Genomic DNA, 9,990 nt, shown 5'->3' with positions numbered 1-9,990 from the left:
TTCCCAGATACCACTGGTGAGTAACAGGGACAGGAGCTCTAATAGGAGCCCACCAGGGACCACGGAGAAGTACAGTTAGGTGATCACTGTCACTGTTTGTGGACGCAGTCGTGACCTTGGTGGTCTGGTGGCTGGTGCAAACTGTCACACCGGATGGTTATTGTGGATCAGTCACGGGCTGCGGTACCGGGACGGGCTGTGTTTGGGGAGCTGGAAGCGTAGCGGGTTGGATATAGGACCTGCGCATAAACCCCCTGGATGTGAGACTTGGCTGAACTTCTTGACGAGGGCGTGGAGTCTAACTGCCCAGCGATCTGCCCAGCGATCTTCGCCAGGGACCCCCGCAAGGAGGTTTGGATTTCCCTGCGTCTGGACAGCAGGTCGCGGCCCCTCCCTAGAAGTGTTCACTGACGGTGAGAGGTTGCGCAGTTGAGGACTTGATGTAGGAGTTTCTGGTCGGAAGGCAAGTGGGACAAATGAAAGGCTGACTGGTTGCGACAGGCTGGAGTATAACTGGGATGACCGGGTAGACCTCCGTAGAATGAACACAGGAAATAAAGGAACTGAACTTGCCGACTTGGTGTTGACACTCCGACTGTATAATAGAAACCAAAGGCCGACTTGGCTTTAACACAGGAACAGGTCACGGGAACAACTGAACAGAAATGGCCGACTTGGCGTTGACACAGGAACAGGTGATGGGAATAACTGAAATGACCGACTTGACGTTGACACAGGAACAGGTGACGGAGATAACAGAACTGAAATGGCCGACTTGGCATATAACAAATAACTGAAGAAAACCGAGGATAAACACAGGAACTAGATGAGCAGGAACAGGACAATTTGTGGACCAGACTAGGAGCGCTGGACCAGCCAGACAAGCAGAGCCTCTGGGAGCTGAACGCTGAAGACTCACGCAGGGATTCCAGCCAGGAAGCAAGCTTGAACAGCACAGGGCATCCAGCACATGCAGCAGGAAGACAAGTTGCTGAAGGCAGTTTCTGGGTCTGTGAGCAGGATATTTAACCCCCCCGCCTTGCATTGATTGGAGGAAAGGACAGAGGGCATTCTGCAAACAGGCAGGAATCCAGGAGACTTCAGTGTGAATTCAACAGGTGAGCAACAGGGAACAGGACAGCAAAGGGTTACAGGTGATTTCAGTTTTAGACTGGATTCTACTCAGCTGCACAATCAAGGAGCCAGCAATGCATAGACTGACTGGCAGCATGAATGCAGACAGAACTGATTCAGACTGAGACTGAGAAACAGCAGAATCACAAGTCATGTAAGCTTGAATAAGCAGATCCGTGACAATCACAGTGCGATCATTACTTCTTCCTTTGCCCTCTCAGTTGTGCTATGGCACATGTGCTGATGGACATCAGTACCTGGGCAAGGTGGAGCCACAGGGAAGGATCATCTTCTATTTCGCCTCCAGTTGCCTGGTATAATTGTATGCCCATTATTAAAGGTATATATCTGAAAGACGAACACAACAGGAGGAATATAGGGCAGCAGACAAATCCTTGCTCATTGATTGACTTTCATCAGGAGACCCTTGTCTCTGTTTACCAGAAAAAGCCCTATTAGCCAGTCTCACAGACAACAACAGAACAGTCCCAGCTGGTCCCCAAATTATTTTGCAGATTTCTAGGATCAATGTTTCTAATCAACTGGCAACAACCTTTGAAGCATGATACTGTACATACAAGTAACGGGTTGGGATCATTTGGTCTATTGCATTATGGTAGAAAGTCATTAGGTCGAATCCATTAGGTCGACATGCTAAAAGGTCGACATGATTCTAGGTCGACATGGGAAAAGGTCGACATGATTCTAGGTCGAAAGGTCATTAGTTCGACAGGTCATTAGTTCGACAAGGTCATTAGTTCGACATTGTCTATGTCGACATTCACAAGGTAGACATGGGGTTTTTCACTGTTTTTTTACCTGAATGTCAACACAGTCGACATGGACACAGTTTAAAGTGCACTGCATCCCCTCGCATCGCTCGCTGCGCTCGCTATGCGTCGGGCACGGTGCCTCGCTACGCTCGGCACACTATTTTATTCTCCCACCACGCCCTAGTGGATGGTAGGGCATGAAATACCGCCTGTCGGCACATGTTGGCTCAAAAAACAGTGAAAAACTCCATGTCGACCTTGTGAATGTCGACATAGACAATGTCGAACTAATGACCTTGTCGAACTAATGACCTGTCGAACTAATGACCTTTCGAACTAGAATCATGTCGACCTTTTCCCATGTCGACCTAGAGTCATGTCGACCTTTTAGCATGTCGATCTAATGGATTCGACCTAATGACTTTCTACCATAATGCAGTAGACCAAATGACCGCATCCCCAAGTAACACAGCAAGAAAAATACTTCTAGCATTGTGCCTTATAAAGTATATGACTATATATCGGTACTTGTGTATTAGCACGGCGCCCAATTAGCATACGTACGCTAGCGTAGTGAAATCGCATCGCATGGCCCGTTTTTTTACCGTGCGATGCGATCTCACTAGTTAATTTATTCACTGCATCCTGACCGCCGATCGCATCTCATCACACGCAAAGTCGAATTCGATCACATGCAATTTTTTGGTGCATTGCGAATTAAGCACAACACCCCCAGTGTACATGTGTATGTGATGCAATGGGATTTAGCACACCCCCACTATCCATGTCACCCTGAAGCGTGGTGAGCGCAGTGAGCCCCATGAGGGGACGCGGAACGCGTCCTCCCAACCTTTTCATACCCCCACTATCCACGTCGGCGGGGAGTTCATTTTATAAAGTGTGGCGAGCACAGCGAGCCACCGAGTCCGAACCGTGGCCAGCGCAGCGAGCACCGCGAGGGGACGTGGATTACTTTACATGTATTGAAAAGTGGGGGTATGAAAAGGTAGGGAGGACGCGTTCACCGTCCGCTGGCCACGCTTCGGGGTGACGTGGATAGTGGGGGTGTGCTAAATCCCAATTGCATCACATACATATGTACACTGGGGGTGTTGTGCTATATCGCAAAGCACAAAAAAAATCGCATTCGATTTTGCGTGTGATGCGATCGGCGGTCAGGGTGCAGTGAATAAATTTACTAGTGATATTGCATCGCACGCATAGTGGGCGCCGTGCTAATACAAAAGTACCGAAATATCTTTGAGCTATGTAATGTTATTACTTTTATTAAGTGTTTATCATACAGATTCTCTATAGGTGTGTACACACAGAGCAATTGCCTTGCGATTTAATCCCGTTTCTTTTTACAGATGGAGCCGTGCTTATCCAGCCCGCAGTACGTCAGAGTGATACGTCTCGGCGCGCTGTTCATCACACGCTTGCATGTCCATTGCCACAAATAGGCCACGCAAGCATTTCCCACGCAAAAAGTTACACTTTTTTGTTGCAGGTAACTGAAGATGGCTTTGACAAAAGAGAGAATTGGAATCATTTTGATGTCATTGTTGTGGTTGGTTTTTTCAGTAGCACTTTTTGGACGACCACTCCCTGACTTGTCAGCCACAGTCCCAGTTTTTGGAATTTGGAAATTAGGCACCTGCCAGTGTTATATAACATTGGAATGCCGGTTGTTAAAATCTGCAGCAATGACACAGAAATGTCGTTCTCCAGACATCAAAATTACCTAAATTCGCTCCTCTTTTGGTGAAGCCATCTTCAGTTACCTGCAACAAAAAAAAAATGTGTTAACTGTTGAACCATAACTGCTATTCCAAATCTGTTTTCAGTCAATGCTGATGCTGTTTAACATGTTACATGACCCCCTTTCCATTTGAAAAAACTGACTTAGATTCAAGATGGCCAATTTCAAGATGGCGCCCATGTTCGGTACATACTCTAAAAGATAGCCCACCTCACCAATAACTTACTGGAGTATTACATTTTCCCATTTCCTGAACAGTTTTGAAAACAAAAGGGTGTAATGCTACTTATATATGTATAAAATGTTGCATCGACAATACTAAAATGCTAAATAAATTATAAGACGTGTACTAAAATTTATATTATTTTGTTTTTATTAGGTATTAAGTTTTATAACTTCAACACAAAAAGAAGAGAGAAAAACAAAGAAACAAAATAAAATATAATACACAAAATAAAAAACAATATTTGCATTTCCATTAAAATTGTTAAGATAAACAGCGGTGTGTTCAAGTAGACAAAAATCACATACTCTATATTTAGGGGTTAACGTCGAACAAATCACAGTTCAATTCAAGATACATTTAAATATAAGTTTAATGAAAGTCATCTTCAGAAGATAGACAACTGAAAATAATTTGTATTTCAACTCAACACATAAATTATAAATGAGCTTATGTCATATACAATAAAGTCGGATATAGTAAAGTTAATAATCATTAGGTGAGCATGTAGGTGGCCTTTCCTGCACCACGGAGACATACAAGGAGAGGTTCTGAAACCAGTTAACAAAAGGACATATTAGGTCATTTGGTCAAAGTGTGAGTTTAGCCAGAGCCCCAGACTTTGTCATATTTTTTAGCGCATTTATGTTTGTTATACAAAAAACTTTGTGGGCATTAGTGGCATTAAATAGAGCAACCCATAAGAAATGGGAGGGTGGAGCATCCATGAACTTGCAATACGCACGGGCTAAGGGAAGTAGTTTATTTACATATAACTGTATATACAGTTGTTCTCATAAGTTTACATACCCTAGCAGAATTTTTGATTTTCTGGCCATTTGTCAGAGAATATGAATGATAACTCACAAACTTTTATTTCACTCATGGATAGTGGTTGGGTAAAGCCATTTATTGTCAAACAACTGTGTTTACTCTTTTTAAATCATAATAAGAACAGAAACTACTCAAATGACCCTGATCAAAAGTTTACATACCCTGGAGATTTTGGCCTCATAACATGCACAAAAGTTGACTGTCTACTAAAGGTAACCATCCTCACCTGTGATCTGTTTGCTTGTAATCAGTGTGTGTGCATGTATAAAAGGTCAGTGAGTTTCTGGACTCCTGAAAGACCCTTGCATCTTTCATCCAGTGACATGCCTGGATTCTGAGTCATGGCTGGGGGAAACAAAAGAATTGTCAAAGGATCTGTGGGAAAAGGTAATTGAACTGTATAAAACAGGAAAGGGATATGAAAAGATATCCAAGCAATTGAGAATGCCAATTAGCAGTGTTCAAACTCATGAAGTGAACAGAAAAAATGACAGAATACAACTGCGATTAGAGCAGCTACCTAGATAATTATCTGAAAAGAGGTCGCCAGACCTCTTTGTGCTTGAATACATGTATTCTAATTAAGAAGTGGAAAATTAGGTTTTCTGTGGAAACAAAATCACGGTCAGGTAGACCAACAAAATTTCAGCCACAACTGCCAGGAAAATAGTTTGGGATGCAAAGAAAAATCCACAAATAATTTCAGCTGAAATACAGGACTCTCTGAAAAAAAGCGGTGTGGTTGTTTCAAAATGCACAATAAAGAGGCATTTGAAGAAAAATGGGCTGCATGATCCAGCCGCCAGAAGAAAGCCATTACTACGCAAATGCCACAAAGCATCCGGCTTACAATACTCCAAAGACCACAGAGACAAGCCTCAAAACTTCTGGAACAAAGTCATTTGGAGTGATGAGACCAAAATTGAACTTTTTGGTCACAACCATAAACGTTACATTTGGAGAGGAGTCAACAAGGTCTATGATGAAAGGTACACCATTCCTACTGTGAAACACGGAGGTGGATCGCTGATGTTTTTGGGATGTGTGAGCTAGGGGGGGGTGCGGTCGTTTGGTCTACAGCATGATGGTCGACAGTCATTAGGTCGACACCATTAGTTCGTCATGGGAAAAGGTCGACATGGGTCTAGGTCGACATGATTCTAGGTCAAAAGGTCATTAGTTTGACAGGGTATGTAAACTTTTGATCCGGGTCATTTGGGTAGTTTCTGTTGTCATTATGTTTTAAAAAGAGTAAACACAGTTGTTTGTCAATAACTGACTTCACCCAACCACTAACCATGAGTGAAAGAAAAGTTTGTGAGTTATCATTCATATTCTCTGACAAATGGCCAGAAAATCACAAATTCTGCTAGGGTATGTAGAGAAATACCTTGAGATACCTAGAGAGCCTTGACAAAGATCTCCAAGGATATTGAAACGCGTTGGTGGTAGCAGGTGGACGTGGTCACCAAAGTTTTTTTATCGTATGGAGCAGCTCTTTTAATTCAATATAACTCTACCCGGACCCACTGCAATCCTATCTCACCTCCTCATACAGCGAACAATCCCGAGGGGCAGAACGCATAGTGTCCACTGAAAGCTGGTTCCACAGCTGCAGAGATACAGGACGGCACGAACCCAGGGCCCGCTGAAGACGGACTGCTGAAGGTGAAATAGAAAATTGAGTACAGGAGACAGGAGTATAGGTACTTTTAATATCTATTATTCCTACCCCGTTCTCCTTAAAAACTCTGTAAAAACTTATGAGCAATGGGTTAAAGTGTAGACTTTTTTATGTACTAATCCTTTGTACTTTTATGGATGTGATACACACATGCAGTAGTTCTGTAGTTCTTGTTTATTTTTTACCTACAAATTTTCTCTCCAGCTGAGCGCCTTATATCCTAAGTTCCTAACCTGTACTTTTACTTATGTAGAGATATACGTATGCGCAATACTAGTGGTCACCTCTTCCCAGAAGGAGGCCACCCGAGGGCACTGCCACAACAGATGCCAGAAACCAGCCTCGGTAGCTGAACATTGGGGGCAGTTGATAAGACTCCAATACGATGTAACCGACTCGGGGCCAATAGACTCTATGTAGGATGTACAATTGAATCTGTTGGAACCTGGCATATGCATTGGCACGTCTGGGTGAGCTAACAATATCATCCCAGTCTTCATCTTCAAGGACTCCTAACTCAATTACCCATTTACTAAATTTGATAATATTCATAGTATATAGGCAACACCTCAGAAAAGTCCAGGACCATAAGAATAGGAGTCAATACCAAACAAATAACAATCTGTGAGGCAGAATTAGATACTAGTACAGCAATGATGAAGATATTGATGTCTATTCATATGATCAAGGCGATATATAGCTTTGTTAAGTAGCAATTAATGTATACTTAACCTCCGGCAGGTATCCAGAGCTCCAGCGCTCTTCTCTTAAGGTGTGGTTCAGTGTGAGAAGCATGGAGGCGAAGCTAGGTCCTCACTGAGCATGCCTTGGTGGCTGAACTCAGGGACAGTGAGTGGAGCTGAAATACAGTATGGCAAACACAATAGACAAAAGGCCAGATGCATCCAGCTTCAAAAAGTGGAGAGTGATAAACTACCAGCTAATCAGCTCCTATATGTCATTTTTTAAACCCACCTCTGATAGGAGGCTATTCCACTTGTCCACTACCCTTTCTGTGAAGTAATTTTTCTCACATTTTCAGTTCATAACTTTGCGTTATAGTACTTCAGCCTTCTCTTCATTTGAAAAATGTTTCCCTCCTGTACATTGTTATGGGATGCGGACATTTGGTCTACAGCATGATGGTCGACAGTCATTAGGTCAACACCATTCGGTCGACATACGAAAAAGTCGACATGGGTCTATGTCGACATAGAAAAAGTCTGTCGACCTAGACACTGTCCAACTAATGACCTTTCGAGCTTTTCCCATGTTGACCTAATGGTGTCGACCTAATGACTGTCGACCATCATGCTGTAGACTAAATGATCCCAACCCATTTTTATAACCCTTGACATATTTAAAAGTTTCTATCATGTCTCCAATTTCCTTGCTCTGCTCCAAACTAACATATTAAGATCCATTTTAGGGACCCAGTTATCAGTGATAAAACTTGTTGTGTATGATAAATTGTGCTCCAGCCAATCATGTTATTATTTTTGTTCCTTAACCACTGTAGCGCTGCTCATCTTTGTTCTTTTTTATTCTGTTTCACTGTAAATATACACTAAACATTGTAATGGCAGATGTGTGACCTTTGCATGTGTACCTTGATTACCACAATACTTAACATACTCTAAATGAAATAAAGACTCGGAGACGTGGGTTGGCAGAAACTGTTAGCTGAATTTATTTATAAATCTTTAAGCTAATTTTGTTGTTTGTTTATTAATTAATAAATTGTAATTGAATTAATGGTGGCCCAGAAAGAACGGCTATTTAACTAAACTCCACCCCAAACTAGCATACGTAAGTTGGGCTAACTCAAAAGCGGTATCCACTCCTCCTACACATTGACTACCCCACCCATCCGGGTGGGGACGCTGTCCCCGAGCGGGTAATCCAGCGAAGGCCTAAGCCAATGAGAGGCGAGCGCACCAAAACAAACCAAATACGCAGCAAACAAAACTTGGTGAAAAATCTTACAATCTATCAACTAGCCCAGTGGTTCCCAAACTGTGTGCCGTGGCTCCCTGGGGTGCCTCGGGACACATGCAGGGGTGCCCTGGGTTGGTGGTCCAGGATTATTAATGGTTCATTATTTATGAGCAAAACCAGTGCTGGTGGCTGCCAATCATAAATGGTGTACAAACAGAAGAAAATCCTGCCCTTTACCACATAACTGACCTTAAGAATCACATATAAACCCAATCTAATTCTCTCATGCCGAACCACGGCACCACCCGACTCCAGCACCCAACGAGCCACTGATGAATTTAACTTCTTCCTGGCCTCATCAATAGCTCGACAATCCAACGCCCCTCTCCAACTCAGGCGGGGCACCACAAATGACCAAATCAGTGTGCATCTAGGCCATGCATTCCTGATTGCGTCCAGATCGTCCAAGATCATGGACCGCAGCTTCAACTGGGACATTTTCCCAAGGTCATTTCCACCGAGATGAATCACCAACACCTCGGGTAAGCCAAACATCTTCACTTTAGCCAGAAGGAAAGCCCTTAGCTTGCGCCAGGACATTCCCCTCACTCCCAACCAACGCACCAGATGACAACACTCCAAATCAGGTCCTTCATCTGAAGCCATTAGCCTAGATGCCCAGTGCACGTAAGAATGGCCCACTACCCACACCTTAAGGTTATCGTAGCCCACACCTATATGGAGAGAAATGTGTAAATAGGAGTTAGAATTATTTGTTCAAGGACAGGTAATTTATTAGGAGGATCTGCCAAAAGAAAAATTTGGTTGTGCACAAATTTGGTGCGATAGAACTGCTTCAATGCTAATTGAAGCCACTCCCAGACACAGAAGGGAAAAAACGAACAAGGGAGGGTAAAGGTAATTGATAGGTTGGAGGTACTAGGCCGGAGAAAAAACGTCTGGACCTGCTGAGGGACTCTTAATTGGTGCCGAATTAGCCAAATTGATATAGTCAAATTCAGTCCGTCAGTCAGGCAAAAAAGCGTGAAAACTCCGGACGCTGGCCCAACAACAGAGCATAGCTAATCCCCGAGTAGGAAGGCCTAAAGGAAGGGGTAACACAGGAGTTCATCCACTCAAAACGGAAACCAGACACGCACAGACCATCAGGGCAGGAGGTGTGGACGTATGTATTTCCTATAGGTCGCTGAGCGCCATCTACCTAAACTTTTGATGTCGCTTACCTGCCAGCCGGCCCTAGCTGCGGAAGTAGCCGCCCCTATGTGGAAGGAATGGGTGCCGAATTCTCCCGGGGCAAAACCCAGCTCGCCCAAACAGCGACGCAGCATCCAGCTGAACTGATACCTCGTCAGAGGGGACCCATCATAATGCAGTAGCCAAGACCCTGCAGCTTCCGGTCGGACCGTAGCATATTGGTTCGCTAAGGCCACTGGACAAACTAAGACCGGCAACACGGGGTACATTGGCACCCACGCCCCCCTTGCTGCCTGATCGGTTTTCGAGCGCCTAATCCTACACCAAAGGGCCCGTTTGTCTATGCGTATGTCCGACAACAGTAGTGTGGACTCCCTAATTTTAGAAGGGGCAACTAGCTCCATAACTCGCAAAGCCCCATGAAAAG

This window comes from Crinia signifera, chromosome 2 (genome assembly GCF_055691185.1).
Source record: "Crinia signifera chromosome 2, ASM5569118v1, whole genome shotgun sequence".
NCBI classification, from domain to species: Eukaryota; Metazoa; Chordata; class Amphibia; order Anura; family Myobatrachidae; genus Crinia; species Crinia signifera.
This window is presented reverse-complemented; position numbering follows the sequence as displayed.